Raw genomic sequence first — 19281 nt, 5'->3', positions numbered from 1 at the left:
TTCACCTGAGCCCACATCACTTTTTCCTTGAGAGCCTTTTTCTTTTCTGCCATCTCGTCCTCGCAGTACTTTGCGTACCGCAGGACCTCGTCTACCTTTTTGGAGTGCCAACAGATTTTGTTATCCTTTATCCACTGACAAATTTCAGGTCTTAAACCGTTTACAAACCTGTAAATGAAATGCGTCATATCCTTCATCTCGATGTTATCTATACCACTGTACGTTTTAAACACCTGCAACAGCCTTTCATAATAGGAGTGCACTGTCTCCTCTCTTTCCTGCGTTGTTCTATCTATCCTGGTCCAATCAGTTTCCTTAGCTGGCACCTTTAGTTTCAGATGCTGAATTACCTGCTCATACTTTCTCATGACTTCCTTCGAAGGTTCCCCTGTTTCTTTATCTCTTGTGTACTCCTCACTAGGCCAGGCTATGGCTATTTTACACTCGGTCCATAGATCGACCGGGACCACAATATCGAAAAACCCATCCAGGTCTTTCCACAGGCATTTCTGCACCTTTACGAACCTTTCCACTTGCCGGTACCATTCAACCGGCTTCTCACGCAGTTTCGGAAAATCGTTAGTAAAGGACACAATATCCTGTCTGGACCATGGAACGTGCACATACCTCCCACCTGGTACTTCCCGCATGGGGCATAATGTTTCAGGCTTGTCTACTTCTCTTAAAGGGAACTCAGGGGTAGCTTGTCTGGATCGAGCCTCATCTTTCTTTCTTGCCCACCTGCTTCTCCACCTTTCCACATCTCCCCATTTTTGCAAAACTGCAAGCAACTCTTTAATCTGCACCTTCTTCCCTGAGACATTCAGGTTCTCTAAATCCTTGTCTGAGAATTCAGCTCTGTAAGGCTTTTGTAAGGGCTTGGATCTTGAAATATCTACCCCCATACTAGCTGCGGTGTCTGTCAGCTTTTCGTGGAGCACCCTGGTACTTCTGGTAAGGCTTTTACACATGAACAGCAATTCTTCTTCAGAATAGGTGTTTAATCTGTCTAACCCCACATTTCCTGCCATCAATTCCTCTATTTCTACCCTCAGCTTGTAGAGGTCTAAAAGTTTCGTTTGCGGAGCCTGCTTTTCTAATTCACGACTCCAATGTTCAATTTCTTCCGGTGTTACCAAAGAGACACTCCTGGTACCCGTTGCTGATTCTAATTTAATTTCCTTCGTATCGAAAGGATTATGCCTCTTCTGTACTCCCTTCCCTGCTTGTTTGTTTGGTAGGTCCAAGAACACAACTTCGTACTCGCACTCACTGGACTGATCGTCTATCAGTAGGGGCTCTTGCCTCGGCGGGGCCATTATCGGGTTCATAACTGGAGGGTTCGAACTTCCTTGACTATTCCCATACAACGGGACTACTGGTCCGATCGTTACCGGAATAGTCAAAGCTTCAGGACTGGTATTTAACTGGGAGATTTTCTGAATTATTTCTGTTCTCTGTCTAGCTAGGGCCTCTTGCTCCCTTTCATCTAGTACTCTTCCTAATGTCCGGTCAGGTATCATCTGTGGGGTCAGGTGAGGGGTAAGACTCGGGGCAGTAGGATGCGTTTCACTTGGTCCTCCGCCATAATTTGGTTTTGGGAACAAAGTTCCTGTGCCAAATGACCTACGCTCTTCCCCATATGGAGGCTGCAAAAATGGTACTCCTGAACTTACTGGCTTTTCTTCGTTTTCATACAGAGGTCTGGGAAAAAATGTTCTTTCACGGGAATATTTTTCCTCTGAGCTCTCGGGCATTCTAGGATATATATTGCGTACCTCTGCGGGTCCGGGGTTCTCAAAATAGGGCAACACCTGGCCACCTCCCCCCCTACATAGGGATCTGTCTTCCTCCTTAATAGATGGACGCTGGGGATTCTCTCCTGCACTGGAAGGTCAGGCTCCCTCATTATAAGGGGGCGGACTTCTCGTAAAGATGTCATCTAACAATTCATCGTCTGACTCTCCAAGGGCTCCCCAATGCTTACATTTTTCTGTCTTTTTCCCTTCCCCCGAAGGGGTACATGCTGGCATCATGGGGAACAGACCCTCAACAATCATGCTCTGTCTCCACTGTTTAATCCTCTTGTCCCTAGTCTCCTGTTTCAGCCTTGGGTACCACTTGGTCAGACCTTTGTCCATCCGGGGTTTCTCTCTTTCAAAAGCCTCAATCTCCCATTCCTCTAATGCCTCATACTGCGTTAGTCTCGGTCTGGGATGTAATTCATTCATGCGGGTTCTCAAATTGAATAAAATCCTACCATTGAAGGTACCGTCTAACGGAAAAGCCAATACTCCGTCATCTTTTGTGTACCTTACCCAATTCTCCAACCACACACAGGTGTTGTACCCTCGGTCAAACATCATGAATGAGGCAGGAGTATTCGGTGGCGGGATAGTAACGCCCTCTCTAGATTTAATCGGTTTGTCCGTTTTGAAATAATTCTTTACCCTGCTTACAAGGGACATCTTTCTCTTAGCTCCGTACATAATATCGTATCTATTAGCTTTCCACTGATCCCTTTCAAACCCTTGGTTTCTTGGATCGGGTCTAGTCTCTGGACAATACGAGTGCCACATATGATTTTTACGCTTTCCTCTGTTTACAAAGTTACCTCCAATCAAAACGCGTCTTGCAATTCCGTGCGACCAATGAGGTGCATGCGTTCAAATATTTTCAGCCAATGGGTGCGCGGCCCCTTCGTGAGACAGTTCTCACTCCTCGGCGCTTCACCCCTCCTTTACAATTTCAGCCCCGCTACCCGCCCGCTGTTTCTACCAATCCCAGCGCGGCACGGAGTGACGTCAGAGGCGCTTCGCGACTGACTCCCTCCCTTCACAAGGTAACGGAAACTTTCTTTCCTTTTAAAGTGCTCAGTGCTTGGTTATTTTACAACGAATACACATTCGCCACAGTGCTCAAGTGTCTAGACAGGATAGCTTTGTTTCACTGCAAGTAAACTACTTCCATTTACTTTTCACGTGCTGCGGGTAGATCTCTTCCGCCTACCCTTCACTCTAGCATCGGTGCACCTGTTATTCCCCTAAACTCATCCACTTCTTTCCGGGATATATCCGAGTCTAAGGTTTCCCAGCGGACCCCTCTGCTTTCACCCTAGCTCCGAGGAACCTGCTACTCTTCCGATGTGACCCTTACTAGGTTACGCCACTATGGGAATTTTGCCAATGAACCTCGTTACTGACATTTATTCACACATGTATTCAGAAAACCCTAGTTAGTGCTTCCCGGTTATCCTAACCTGCACCTAACTTTCCTTAAGCCTGTGACCTCAGGACAATGGATTCTATTCACCACTTGCCCTTTTCAATTCCCCGGGGAGTTCGGACAACAAGAAACAATACGATTTACAAACGCATGGATTAATACATATAACAATATAAGAACAAGAATAATAATGAAAAAACAATTCATTGATTTTAGCAGCGTATTCACAAGAGAGTGATCAGTCCCCTCGGAACAGCCGCTCTTATAGCAGCATTAATGTATTAGCAGCTACCGACTTAACTAGTCTAACTAGTCCTACCTAACCTTTAGCTAGTCCCTAACCATCCTCTGATCTACCAGAAAACTGATAGAGCGCGCGAGGTCACCCAGCCAATGATTCCACCGTTTCCGGCTTCAGGGCCCATATGCTTTCAATTCACACTATTCATTGACAGGGCGACTTCACGGGCTGCTACCAATTGTGTGTGTTCCCTACAGTTATTACTTAGTGTACCCGACTTACCATCCACCGACACGGGTACCTATTACTTCAATGGATCAGGGGCCTAGCTGTAAAAGGAAAGGCAGCAAATGCAATTTCAAATGACATTCAATACTGTTGTAAATGACCACGGACAACTGGAAGTTTTAAAATGTTTATCTAAAGTTCGTTTTCATCAAGCATTAAACTTACAAGAATAAGACAGTCAATAACCAAGATAATGAAAAGTACATAACTATAGAGAAATAAAGTCAGGGTAACCATTTAAATGCAATTATGAGATAAAGAGAAAATACTATGCATTCAAGGCAAGGAGTTTTCAGACAGTTTAAGTAAGGCCGTTCTAGACCATATCAGAAAATGACAAACTGCAATGCAAAATATGATTTCCAAAAGGTAGGATAGCATAGGAACAATTTAAGAGTATATGCACTTAACTTTATGATTCAATAGTTTGCGGCAAAAGCATGGAAAAATCAACATGTGCAAAGATGTGTCTTTATTGAAGCAAAAGACTGAAATATAGAAAGGTGCAAGTTTTAAGGAATTAGAGCAGTATTTACCTAGACTGGTGTGGAAACCAAACCCTGGCCACGGGTCAGTTAAGGACAGGAAACCCTCAAGGAAGGATACCCCTCAAAGGACAGCAGGTGCAGAATGGACACCCAGGACAGGACAGGATACCCTCAGATTTAGGAATCAGGACAGGACCTCAGGACAGGACAGCAAACCCTCAGGACAGGACCGCTCAGGACAGGACCGCACCCGCAGTTTGGAAGCAACGCCTGCGTTCCACCCTCTCTGCAGCTATCGATCAAGACCCCGATTGGGTCAGCGAACTCCCAGCAAAGTGCTTCGCCAGCACTTTAAGGTTCAGTAAAACCTTAGTCTATGGTCAATTTCGGACAGAGTGCTCCGCAGCGCTCTGTATCTTCAGTCACCTATTGAGTACGATGGGTCAGTGACAGGTCAGCTAAACCAGACAAGTCGGACAATTCCCTAGTTGAACCCAGGGTAGATATACTGTTTTGGGACAGGGTACCACCCCCCAAATGTTGCAAAGTGTCAGAATCCCCAATTTCGATTGGTCCTAAGGTAGGATTTGGGTAATACACCAATCATAACACACTATTTGGATGCTTCATTTACATATCTGGGTACCGCCTAGCAAGATTGGGGTTCCCATGAGAAACTGTGCAGAAATACGAGTGACAATTAACATTGTTGCCGAGTTAGGACAACTGGCTCCGCTTTCCTGGGTTTTCAGGTCAGTTCTCAGGAGCATCTTGCCCATCACTGCCAGCTGGCTAAGTTCCATCAGCCAAAGTTGTCAGGTCCCCGGAAAGTCGCATATGCGCAGAAGGGACCTCCAAGATGGCTCTCGGTACAGACAGACCCACATTTCCCGCAGTACATGAAAAGTAAGCGAGAACAAATTAATACATAGAAATAACATTATGAAAACACATCATTTGGTTTTGAACTTTCAACTTATCACTACAAAATATACTTATGCAGTCTAAATGTTAGCTACATATAACAGGCACAAGAGCAGTGGCACGAGCAGTACCGCGTTACAGGCAAAGCTATGTATTACGCTTGCGCATAAATTTCCCTCCAATTCTGCAGACACGTCAGGACACGTGAGTGTGACTGACGCATGCGCAGTGACTAAATACAAGCGGCGGCCATATTTTACGGACACGGATTAAATTCATTAGGAATACACATAGGCAAGCTTCTTAACCCTTATTCAAACTTAATATAAACGTTAGTAAGACGTACACTTATTACCTTGTTATACATAAACGAGGTTCATGAATACAGCAAGCCGCAAAATATGCGAAGCTTTGCTTCATCAGGAGTTATTCACTTTTGGGACGTCAAAAAACGTAATACACACGTCTCACTTTTTAAAATACTATGCACCCTGCCCTAGGAGTGGTTAGGGCTTACCTTAGGGGGGATTTATAAGTATTAAAAAGAAATATTTAGGCCTTGCAAAAAGTTAATTTTGCCAGGTTAGATGGTAGTTTAAAACTGCACTACAGGCTGCAGTGACTTTTTAGTCAGTAGGGCAATGAATGTTGCAGCCCACGAGTAGCATTTAAGGTACAGACCCTGGGTACACATAGCACCATTTACTAGGGACATATGAGTAAAATAAAATAAAATGTACCCATAAGCTTTAAGCCAATTTCACTATATTTAAGGTAAACAACACAATCACTTTGCCAAGGATTAGTAGGGGTAAAGTGCTCAGAGTCCTAATGCCAATTAAAACCGGTTCAGCAAGGAGGACAAAAAAGCACTGGGGTGACCTTGCAACGAGGGCCCAGTCCAACAACTGCCTATAAAATTAATCAAAACAAAATCAAAGCTATTTTATCAATGGTTCTAGATTCTAGGAGAAAATTCCAATTTTTATTTTTGGAAAGCTGTAGCAATCAACAAGGGTAAACTCTGTGTCGTCTATGTTGATGTACGTGGTGATTTCGATTTAGTCCCAACAACGCCTTGGACATCTTTAGTTAAAATGAACATTCCCCCTAATCTATTGCCAATTCTTGTCCAGATGCTTGAAGAAAACTACGCAAGGGTCAGTTGGGAGAGCAGGGACAACACACCAAACCCATAAGAATATTGAGAGGGGTTATGCAGGGATGTGTCCTGGCCCTTACTTTGTTTTCACTATATGTAAATGAGATACTAAATTGGCTGGACATGGATGAGTTGTGGCTCACCCAAAGTGGCAGGTAGGAGAGTACCCGCTTCACTCTTTGCAGATGATTATTATCTGATTTCGAAATTACTCCAATGTCTGTAGCAGCTTTTGAACGACTTTTTAATACTTTTTGTAAAGAGCGTGAGTTAGAGCTTAACAGCTCCAAAACAACATTTATGATATTCAATCCTGCAAACAGCATAAACTATAAATGTAAGCCATATACCAGCAACGGCCCTATAGAACAGGTTTCCAACTTTGACTATCTGGGGCTAAGACTAGCTAAACTTCTTGATTACTAAAGATCTTAAAGACAACCCATTCAAAAGAAGCAGCCCCAGCTATAGAGATCTACAATGTGAAGGCTGTGGGAGCTCTCTCGTACAACTCTGAGATTTGGGGACATGCACATTGTAATATCCTAACTTTTGCAGAAAATAGATATATGAGATTCCTTTTTGCATTTCCAAAGTGTTCACCCCAATCCCCAAGCAACTTGACATGGCACTCAGGAAAATCTCTTTGAAAGTTGAGTATAGGCCACTGTTATAGTGGCCTAGACTTTGCACTTCAACCACTTTAGGAACCTATCGTGAACCCCTAAAGGATCTTTTGGTGTCTAAAAAAAACCATGGTTGATGCATGTTAGATCTACATTAAGAACATTGGGATTAGAGAGTCTTTGGATATGCCTGGAAGATTCAAATGCCATTTCTAAAATGGATATCAAATCACTGTGCTGCAAGCATGTATCTCTAGAAACGTTTGCAGAAGCAGAGGCACTTTGACTACAGAGTTTATTAACTTTAAATCGTCACCTGTGTACAAAAGAATGATAGATGGAGTCAGCCCCCTCTGGCATGCAAATTGTATTTACAATGTGGGTACCAGTCTTTACCCGTAGAGCCTTCTGTGCTGAGTGGGCTCACATACCACCTGTGGGAGATGAGTGCCCAGCTTGTATATGGCACTCAGTGTCCATTCCCCACATTTTATTTTTTTGCCCAGCTTTTGGCCACCAGAGAAAAACATTGATATTGCCCCTGTGTAGAAATCTGGGCATTAGGAGGCATTTGGAGGCACTTAGTATTCTCAGAACCGATAACTCTAGGCTGGTTGCCTTTGCTGTCATGTCTGTTTGGATCCAGCGTCCAAAGGGTATACATGCAGGTGAACACGAGCTGGTATAATTTTGTATGCATTTATGTGTGAGGCACAGGCTGAGATACCTCCCATCTGAAATCCGTGCTGTTCAAATCCCCTGCAGATAGTTCTTTAGGTATCTAAAATTTGCACTAATTCATGATTTTGCGACTGTATTTTAATTAATGTTTTTAATTATTTAATAGTTGTATTTTAACTTTATTGGCACTATATTGTATGACTAGTGGGGCACTACTGCTAATGAGATGGAACGACCAGAGATCTATGTCAAAGCTCACACAGGAAACCAAGGTAAGTTTCTTAAAGTGTTGAGCGTATTCGTAGATGTATCGAACAGCGAGCCACCAAGGACAACAGCCAGACAGCAACTGACCCAACCGTCAACTTTACATTCTACTGGGGAACATGGAATTACTACACTGCAAGATTCGAAGTCCTCATCTATGTCACAAAGTGCTACATGGGTTTCCCCTTTCAATAAACAAAGCAATATAACTTGTACTCAAAAGAAATAGAACAAAGTACAACTTTCAGAAATGTTCTAACAAAAATGTCTAACAAAAATCAAAAGAATATACAAAGAATTTATACATACATATTATACAAAGTTTAATTTAAAATGTGACTGATTCAGTGACATTTCAAAAGTGACAAATCAAATGATATGTCAGCAATCCTCCAACCCCATACACTATACAACTCATAGGAGAGAATAGAACAAAGTACAACTTACAGAAATGTTCTAACAAAAATCAAAAGAATATACACAGAATTTATACATACATATTATACAAAGTTTAAGTTAAAATGTGACACATTCAGTGACATTTCAAAAGTGACAAATCAAATGATACGTCAGCAATCCTCCAACCCTATACACTATACAACTCAAAGGAGAGAAAAATTGGCAAATGTAAAACCCGGAATCACTCTCTAAAATGAATAGGTACTTTTCTTACTCCGCTGCTGCTTCTCACACCTCCCCCATCCTTTAGTGCTTCTACTTCTCCACCATGCTTATCACCACTTCAACGCCTACTAACCACAGCCTTTACTTTAACCAACCAGCAGCTATTCCACCATTGACCACCTTCAATTCTCACACCATTGCCTTTCACTTCCAAAACTCTAATGTGTGGACCAAACTTGGATCCACCTTTTTTTCACATGTATGAGATTTTTTACCCGTACCACATCTCCCTCTTCAACTATAAAGTCCTTGACATTATTTTTCCCATCAATGTATTTTTTGCCTACATCTTTTTTAATACCTTCATCTGACCACTTGGCATGCTTGACCCATTTGGTCATCCAACATTGGCAAAAGCTTGTGGTGGCTCTACCACTACGTAACAATTCAAATGGTGACACACCAGTGGATGCATGTGGAATTGTACGGTAAAACCACAACATGGCTTTACCTGCATTGGCTACCACAGCCCTCTGTATACACTGTCCCAACATCTGATTCATCCTCTCAACTAGGCCATTGGTTTGAGGATGAAACAGTGAGCTCTTCAAATGTTTAACACCACTAGTTTTCCAAAAACTCTCCAACTCACCTGAAACAAACTGAGTTCCATTAGCAGACAACCGAGTGGCTGGAAATCCTTCCTTAAGAAACGCATCCTTGAGAAAATCAACCACCACACCAGATGTAACTTCACTTACGAAATTAATCTCCAGCCACTAGTTGTTATAGTCCATCATGACCAAAGCAAACCTGGAGGAAGATGCCACAATGTTAAATGGCACACAATAATACCTATCTTTTCCCATGGTGCAGACAGGGCATGGCTACAATGTCACCGACACACATAGTGAAGCCTCCCTTAAAAAAAACTAGTCGCTAATCTCCAATGATATCTTATGTGTAGGCCTCACTTCTCCCTCTTCCTCTGTTGACATACCGCAGGCACTCACCTAAAATGGCTGTCACATTACGCAAGTAGCCTACATCAGTTCAGGCACTGGAACGCAACTCTTCAATGAAGAAGTTGAAACTTTTGATGGTAGGCAAGTCACACCATTCATGCTCCGGTCCTGTTCCGGAGATGAATCCTCACCTGAAGACCAGAATACACAACTTGTCCTCCACAAACAATTATGGCCCAGTGATATGCAGGCAGGTCCGAGTAGGCAGATCTCATCCTTGTACCTAAAAAGATGTCAATGCTCACACAGGAAAGCAATGTAAGTTTCTGAAAGTGTTGACTTTTTGCATAGATGTATTGAACAGTGAGCCACCGAGGACAACAGCCGGGCAGCAACTGACCCAACTGTCAATTTTAGATTCTACTGGGGAACATGAAATTGCCACACTGCAAGATTCCAAGTCACCATATATGTCACAAAGAATTACACTCTAGTTACCCAAACAGAATTTAAGATTGAATGTGAACTCTCCTTTAGTGCGACCTATACAATCTATTCTATTAGACACATGTCCAGGAGCCCAAATGAAAAACTTGTACTCTTTTGCATAGTAGTCTATTGCAATTTTGCACATATTAATAGGGTTTGAAATGATTAACAATCTTGAGTCTCCATGTGGTTTAGAAGAAAAACGTACATTTTATTGCTAAATTTGCAAAGGTCTATGCACACTCTTTATGGGGATCAGTGTGAAGCTCCGTCTGAAACCAATTTCTACCCTATAGTACATATTTGTATCCCTGATGGGTGGTTTGTAGGGCTCATATGTATAATGTTATCTTGGTTTTATGTGCTTTTATGCATAACCTCTGCTTAACCATATAGGCATTTTTGATCAGCAGTATAGAGGATTGTAGTGATGCTCTGTATGACATTATTTAGATCCATTTGGATAATGTTTATTTCAGATGCTTTTGATCTGTATGGTTCCTATGTATATTGAATTGGTAGTTTTATCATGTTTTACTGTACTTTTATGATCCTTGGTGATCGAAATTAAATCATTATGATGATGATTAAAATAATAACAATGCTCGCAAGGTGGCAAAATATCCCGCTAACAATTGTCGAGTCGCTCTATACAAAAAGTCTATATTGCCCTTAACAAATTTCTACATTGATATGGAAATATATGCCTTTGGCATTGTGGTAGAGGGCTGCCATGGCAGTGCCCTGCTGCCACACCGCCAAAGTCGTACTGACACTGCCCACCAGATTAGGAGTTTTCTCTTTAGCTTCGTTAGATGGTGGAGTATACACTAAAAGTGTTATATGTTACATTGTTTTACATCTTTGGAAGCATATGGGTCAAGATGGCCACAGTGTTTGCATTAAAATACCAATTAGGTGCCTAGCGTGTAGGTTCTGAGATGAACAATGATTTATGACACTCTTGATACGGTAAAATATACAAGAATTCCTAGGTAAGACATATCAGGAAGTGGCAAAAACACTAGTGTCATATGGCCGTTGGGATCATTGTCGAAATTACTAAATTAGCATGAGCTCTGCTGCCATGATGCTTCTTTTGCGCACGTTACTACATGACTTTATTTGGCAAGAAACTGTGTGTGCCTTTCACATTAGAACTGTCTACTTTCTGTGTTTTCTGCCTGTTCCTGGAGTTTAGTCTGAACAAGGAGAGCAAGGTCGATAAAAAATGCCCCATGTTATTCTGTTCTGGTCAGTCCTTAGCCCTTCGACAAAACATGCTACACAGGTGCATCTGCTAGAAACTCATGCTTTGATATTATGCGGATGCATGTTAGTTTAACACACACTTGGAGAGGGACCTTTCCATGGAGAAGGGCTATGCTGTTCCTATGAGGTAAAACTAACATCTAGGCACTAAGGTATGGTGTCTGCTGACAAAGCCCAGAGATCTTCTTTTATATAATAAAACTTCTTCTTTCCAAGGGGAGGGTGGTTAGGCCTTATATTCCTTTATCCACTGTCTGTATACAATGACATCGCTTTCATAGTCTATGGACTTGCTTCAATGCTAATTGTTTCAGGGTTATGCGTTTTGCTGCTGGTATTGGCTCATACACTGTATTATAGAGCACTAAGGTTAAAAAAAACATTTTTAACTATAACATTAACTCTGTCTATTCTTATTGTGGACAACTACGAGTGAGTGAGCGAAAGGGTATGTCTTGCTACCACGATTCCTGAGAGAGTTGGGAGTGTAGTGTTCTGGGTTCTCTAATCATTTGTAACTTCGTGATTATGTAGGAGAACGAATGAGACACTATAGCTAGTCGGTTCTGGGATTTTGGGTACTGAGGCGGTAGGAAGGCTTAGCCCCTACGCACTGAGGTCCTGTTTTCCTGTGCATAGTTCTGTGCATGTGCAGAATCCCTGTGAGTTAATTTGACATAAAGGGGCTCTTTATACCTTTCACTTGTTTTTCATATTGTGGTTCAACCGAACACTTGACTATATAGCAGCTAGGGCTCTTTTTAACACTTGATTCCCTCTCTTGCACAGATAACTAATCTAATTGGCTATGTTTGTTAATGGTAACACAGTGGTCACTTGAGTTCAACCTTAGTTATTAGGTTTACACGATTGCTCGCAACTTGTTTCACAATATAATATTACACATGATGTTCGTGTCATGCTTTCAGTTGCACAGTTTTATCCTGCCATTTCTGCAATGCATTATGTATGTAAATAACATGGTACCACAACTCCTTGACACCAAGGATATGGTGATGGTTGTTCATATTATCATCAAGCTCTCAAGTTCAATTTATTTATGATTTTGGAACTCAGATGAGATCCACATAAAAAGAAACACAAAGGATAAAACATACATTTTGAACAATAGAATAAGATATACAAATATACATAATCATGTAAAACGTCAAGTAAAATCACTGATGATAGTCATAACATCCTTTAGAAATTTTAATATATATCTAAAAAACATTTAAAAAAGTTAAAAATCCTGTGGCAAAACATTTCATTAGGAGGATTATAAATGGCATCCATAAATGCGGTGGCGGACAAAATGGATAGTTGCAGGCAGATTGGCCTCATCCACTTACGTCGATACAATAAAAGAGCCGGACAAACACAGAGCACATATGTAACATCCTGGATGGAATTATTGCACACATTACACATAGGGGAGGAACCGTACCATTTGGACAATACATTGTTAAGTGGAAGAGAACCGTGCCTCAACAAAAGCCATAAACGACGCACTCCATGAGGGAGGTTCCAAGTTATATAAGACTGTACTTTGTTTATCAGGCAAGAATCGATAGCTGGATGAATGCCTCTCTTTGAAGTACGTGCTTCCCTGTCCATAGTAAAACTTAATTTCCAGGTGGCCTGCTTCAAAGTTGCCTTAAGCTGATATGAAGATAAAGTAAAAAGTACCGATTCATCCAATTGAAGCAACTCCACCGCAGTTCTAAACTTTTTTACAACTAATGATTGCTCATTTAGGGTTCCTAATAATTCTTTCTGAATAAAGCATCTTAATGTACCAGGATCACCCTTTACAAGGCTTAAGACCCAGCGCACTATCCCTGTGAGACCCTGTACTGTTCATATTATCATGATTTGATTTGGTCATAGATGGTTTGTTCTGTAGCCCTGAGGCAGTCATTGGTGATTGTAACCATAATGACAAAACACATGCTGGCTACTGGAATTTGTCAGGACCTGTCTGGATGCATATGGATAATTTATGTAAAAGGTTTTTCTTGAGCTTTGGTGCTCAGGAGTCTACATAATTGTTGTGGCGAGCAGTGTCTCCTAAAGTGAAGGGATTGGTGACTACCTTCTCTCCTTGGAGCACAGGTAGGACTTGTATTCAACTGGACATTTGGGCACACACAATTTTGCACAAGCACATTATTATATAAAAACAAGCATTAGAAATGTGTATTTAAGTTAGAGCTATTGGCATTGTAAATGCCAATGTCTTTTCCTACCGCGGGAGGAGTTAGGGAGCAGCGGGGGTGGACTGCCAAAATGCTGTGTTCGAGACTGACTAGGCAAAAGTAAACCAAAGAAACAGAGACTATTTGGAAAATAAATATGTCAGTACCAGTTGGGACTGTATCTATTAATTGTAATCAATCATTCAATCAATCATCAAAGGCTTGTAAATCATGACTGCTCACCCGTAAGTGTCTCAAGGTGCTAGTGGGGAGAGCAGCAGGTTCGTTGAGGCACTGCGGTTCAGCTGAAGAGCCAGGTCTTGAGATCTTTCCTGAATTGAGGCAGTGACAGTAATTGCCTGAGGTAGAACCTGGAGGTCTTCTCTGCAAGATAGGAGAAGGATATCTCTCCTCCTGTGGTCTTGTGGATACGTGGGATGGTACCCGGGCCAGTTGGCTGGAGTGGAGGTCTATAATAGGTACGTGGAATGCACGGCGGTGGTTGAGGTATGCAGGTCCCGCGTCGTGTAGGGCTTTGCAGGCATGTGTGAGGACTGGAGCTTTAAGGTGATTCTTTTGATGACTGGGAGCAAGTGGATGTCTCTGAGGTGGCTGGTGTTACAAGAGAACAGAACTCAGCGGCAATAGTACCGATTGGGCATGCTTTCAAATACGTTTATATCATTTTATTTGGAGTATGGATAATATGCATCAATCCTGTCTCATCTGTAGTCACAACAAGTTGTTGTTATGCTCTTATAATTGTTATCAAAATTAGTTGTTATTATGTACATCAGGGAACAAACTCTTGTGGTAGCCAATGCTTGTTGTTTAAACAATCATTTCTGAAAGAACACATGGCTTCCTCGAACATTAGGGAAATGAGTTTTCCACCGTTGCATTGCTTGCACATGTAAACTGCCTTAATATGCACATGTGAGATATTTAATTGAGACCAATGACTCAGCTATTTAAACCCCACACGCCTTTGCTCGCATGCTTCGCTTTGTGGCTTCCAGTACCTACCTGGCTCGGGACCTCCTCGGCGTGGCTCCTGTGTCCCTTTGGCGCAATCCAGTGTCTTCCCCATCTTCGCTCGACATCCTGCGGAGGTGTTCCGGGCATCTCTTTGGCGCTCCTCCCTGTTTCCTGCAAAAGACATAAAAAGAAAGATTATCACCAAAGGGTTGCTAGGCAATGCCTCAACTAGAATGGTAAAATGTTTCCGAATCTAAAGATATCGTGGTAAGTGCTCAAAACTTTGGAAAGGTTGTAAAAGGCTTTAACCTTTTTTCCAAAATAAATTCAATTCAATTCAATTCAATTCAATTCAACAAAGCTTTATTCGATATAAACTATCTTAAAAGCATTACATTTAAAAACGCAGTACATGATAAATATGGGTAAAAAGAGAATCACATTGATAATCATTTTTACAATAAAAAGATAAAAATGTATTAAACCAAACAGCTTTGCTGAAGAAATATACAAGTAATAGTTAAATTTATTCATCATAAAACTTTCAATCTTATGAGCCAGGCCCAGCTTAAGAATTTGGCCACCACGCAGGCTAGGGTTGTATTTGAGTCTGCTTGGAGGATTCTGAGGGCAGTAGAATAATTCTTAGTCTCAAGCTGTTGGTATACAGGTTTTAACCATTTCATTCTGGGTTTAATGTAAGCCGGACATACAAAAAAAAGGTGTGGGATATTTTCAGCTACACTTGCACAGTATGGACAGTCAATGGGCGTTTGATAAGGAGGACGCCATTTGCTCATGCGTTCGCGAACAGGGAGGGTACCCAATCTGAACTGTATAAAAAGAGCCCTATCTCTCAGTTTCTAAATAAAATCCATGTAGGGCTCCAGGCGAGGCACAAGCTTGTGTTGGCGAAACTCATCAGTCAATCTACCTATATTAGGGTCTCTAAGCTCCTGATTGTCAATCCATGCCCAAAATGCTCTCTTAGTTTCGCTTTTGGACAGAGGAATCCCTGACTCCCAAGCAGTTTTGAGACCAGTGGCCAAAAGGAGCCTTTTTACATTAGCAAGCCAAACAATCTTGTGTGAACCCTGGAGACTCATTACTTCTCTAAGGCCATCAGCATAACCAGATAACTCAGTTGTGTGCCATAATCGGGCCCAATAAAGGAGGGGACGCAAAGTAATTAAATCCTTAATTGAGCGACGGCCCAAGTCGCTCAGAAGAGGCTTAGTCGGGGCCCCCCTGGGGACCGAGACAAGCTCTCTAAAGAACTTGTTTTCTGCCATAACAAGGCTATCTACGTTGCCAAAGCCCCAGAGTTAAGCTCCATATAATGCACAGCCCACAGCCTTTGCGGCATAAATCTCAAGTGCTGGGGTGATGGGCCTAGAGATTGATGCACGATGTTCCCTCCCTATCATACCCACAACCCGCTTATGGTTTAGGGCCATTTTTTCAAATTGTGGCTGCCATTTCAGATTATCTGAGACTCTGATCCCCAAGTAATCAAAAACGTTCACATGCTCTAGAGGCACACCATCGAGGAGAAGGGTGGATTTGGACGATCTGCTAGGATTAAAATAGAGGAGCTTTGTTTTCGAAGTATTGATAATTAGGCCCCTCTCCTTGCAAAAAAGGCAGAACCGATCCAACAACTTCTGTAAGCCCACTGGTGTTTTCGATACCAGCAGAGTGTCGTCCGCAAAAAGTAATGCTGGAACTTTAACACCTGCCAGAACAGGAGCATCGGCATTAATTTCTGATAAAAAGAAAACAACCCCATTCACAAAGAAAGTGAACAGGGTTGGCGCCAAAACGCATCCCTGGCGGACGCCTCTATTGACGTGGATTTTGTCTGTTATTTGTTCCTGAGTGCCCCATCGAATACGGGCATAGTTCCCATCATGCATGCGGGCCAGAAGGTTCAGAATGGGCAGGGGAAACTCCATATCTTGCAAAACCGACCATAGGCGTTCTCTGGGAACCAGGTCAAAGGCGGTCTTCAAATCAATGAATGCAAGGTAAAGACCGCCTTTGCCAATGGTTACCACCTTCCAATATAGAAGTACCAGCCTAAATACCTGGTCAATTGTGCTTGTGCATACCCTAAACCCTGCCTGGAATTGCGAGATGATATTGTTTTCTTCGGCCCATAAAAGGATCCTCTCCAGGAGGACCCTGCCAACCACCTTCTGTCCTGCATCAATAAGACTTATAGGGCGGTAATTGGTCCCCCCTGGACCTCTTCTTATAAATGGGAACCACTACTGCTCCCTTCCAGGAATCAGGGACTGGAGACCCCTCCAGCAAAGCATTAATCAAAAAAACAAAATAGGTGGCCCAGTGCTCAGCGTTGGGGCCTTGGCTGTAACAATTTTACTTATGGCCGCCAACACCTCTGTTTTCCCTATGGGGTCAAAAGAGCCCGAGGGAACAGGGATGGATGCCAAAGGGCGACTTAATGACTCACATCTCTCCAAAATCTCGTCACCTGTGTAAAGTCTCCTAAAGTGATCAAACCACTCCCCATCAGTGATATGGTTAGGGATTTGGTCGGGATCACAACCATTAGATCTTCTTACTAGGGCCCAGAAAAGCTCGCCATTCATAGACTGGCTTGCTATCTTCAGGTCATTCCAATGCGATTCTTCCCATGCCTTTTTCGCCTCTATGATGGCTTGTCTATATTGTTGCCTCGCCATGCGTACCTCAACAGTATTGAGGGTTTTAACGGCAAATAGCAATGCTCGTTTTTTCGTCCTACAATCCTTGTTGAACCATTTCTCCATTGGCTTACTACTCAAGGCGCGCTTTTTATGAGACGGAGCCTCTAAAAAAAGCGAACCCAACAGGTCAATTGTTTCAACATAAATTGTCTCTGCCACTAAGGGCCCAATCTCATTCATGCAAGCAACCGAGAGCTTGGCGGTCTGATCTCTTAAGATTTCCCCCGAAGATATTTTTTTTTGTTCATTCAGAATGAATTTTGTCCATTTGAGAAACCTTCTGCAATTGGATGGTATAATTGCCTTTGATAAAATCTCAGAACTAATGATAGGGAGATGCACCGTGTTTTGCCACAAGTCCAGCATAGAAAGGGAAAGAGGGTTATGGTCGCTATCAATAGACGATATAATAATCATGTCACATACATATTTCCATAACCTCTTGTCAACCAGTATATAGTCAATTCTGCTTGGGCATGACACCCTGTTATAAGTGTTTACACCCAAGACATCAGAGGGCGTACGCCCATTAGCAGCTCTTAAACCAAATTCCAACATTAAAGCATTCAGTTGAATGACCACCGGTGACCATTTCTTAACTGGCGAGATCGACAGTAAAGGTATACCCCATCTTGCATCTTCAACATGGGTTCCCGGAATATCATCAATTGCCAAAGCTTCAAACGTACAGTTTAGGTCGCCGGCAAACCGAGTGAAAGAATCAGAGGGACAGGAAAGCAGCACTTCAGACAAGATGGAAATAGTTGCAGACTTTGCCCCTCCTTGAGTGCCCCTTGCATAGATGTTAAAATGTTCTAAGGTTATATTGCCCTTTGTGCCCTTAATCGTTAGTCTTATCAGGTCTGGTGATTAACATAATTGATGGGTAACTTTATAGTTAAGCGCGGCCTTAACCCAGACCATGAGACCATCTGATGGGCGCCCGCGTCCAGAGGAACTGGCAGGTATATGAAAACAAGAGTAACCAGGCTTGAACAGTGGCTCAAGACTCCATGTTTCCTGGAACACACACAAATCATAGTCCTCAATAAAAGTGTTTCAGTCCAGGAGGGATAGCTTGTTTCGTAGTCCTGCTATGTTCCATGAAACAACTTTAAGATTCACAACAGAGCCACCGCCTTGGGTTGAGTCAGAGGCCCAAGCATTCTCTAGATTATCCTCTAAGGGTACTGGAACTATAGCTAACGGTTCGGTACCTGGACATAAGGTTGGATGGGGTGGCAGTACTATTGCTAAATAGGGCAGGAGTACTTGAACAAACCCCTTCATAAACCTGAAGTCAGTCAACAGCCTCCAAGCTACTAAACTGGTTTTGAGTAGAGATTTGACTTTATTTATGGGTTTCTATAGCGCTGGAATCGACTCCAACCGGAGTATCTCTGCGCTGTGATACCAGATAGAGTCCAACACTATGCAGATGAGAGAATGGGTCTAGATTTTATCGGTGAATAGCAGAGTTTTGAGTTGCTTCCTAAACTTTAAATGATCTGTGCAGAGCCTAAGGGTCAGGGGCAGTTTGTTCCACAGTGTGGGCCCCGCAACAGATAGGGCTTTCCCTCCATGTCTAGTTTTTTTTACACGAGGTACAGTCAGCAGAAAATTCTCACTAGATCTCAACGATCTGGAGGGAGTATAGAAGGTAAATTTCTGCTCCAGATATGTAGGGCCATTTCCATTCAGGCATTTATGAATGATACAACATATCTTGAACTTGGCTCTTTGTCTAATGCTCAACCAGTGTAGTTTCTGCAGCAGAGGTTTTGATGCTGTTCTGGGGGGAGCATTTAGAACAAGGCGGGCTGCCGTGTTCTGGACCACCTGAAGCCTGTCTAGAACTCCTTCATTGGCAGAAAGGAGTAGCCCGTTACAATAGTCAATACGACTCAATATAAGGGCTTGCACCAATGTTCTTCTGGAGGAGTCCGGTAGCAGTGGAAAAATTCTACGCATCATGCTTATGATGTGGAAGCATGCGCCAGCTACCATATTGCTGTGCTGTTTGAGCGAAAGGTCCTGATCATTGTTATTGATAAAGGCTCCAACCTGTCCCTGTTAATCAAATCCCTCCCATTCCACTTTACTAATGTCCACCCTTCATCT

The sequence above is a fragment of the Lissotriton helveticus genome, chromosome 1_1 (genome assembly GCF_964261635.1).
Source record: "Lissotriton helveticus chromosome 1_1, aLisHel1.1, whole genome shotgun sequence".
Lineage (NCBI taxonomy): Eukaryota > Metazoa > Chordata > Amphibia > Caudata > Salamandridae > Lissotriton > Lissotriton helveticus.
This window is presented reverse-complemented; position numbering follows the sequence as displayed.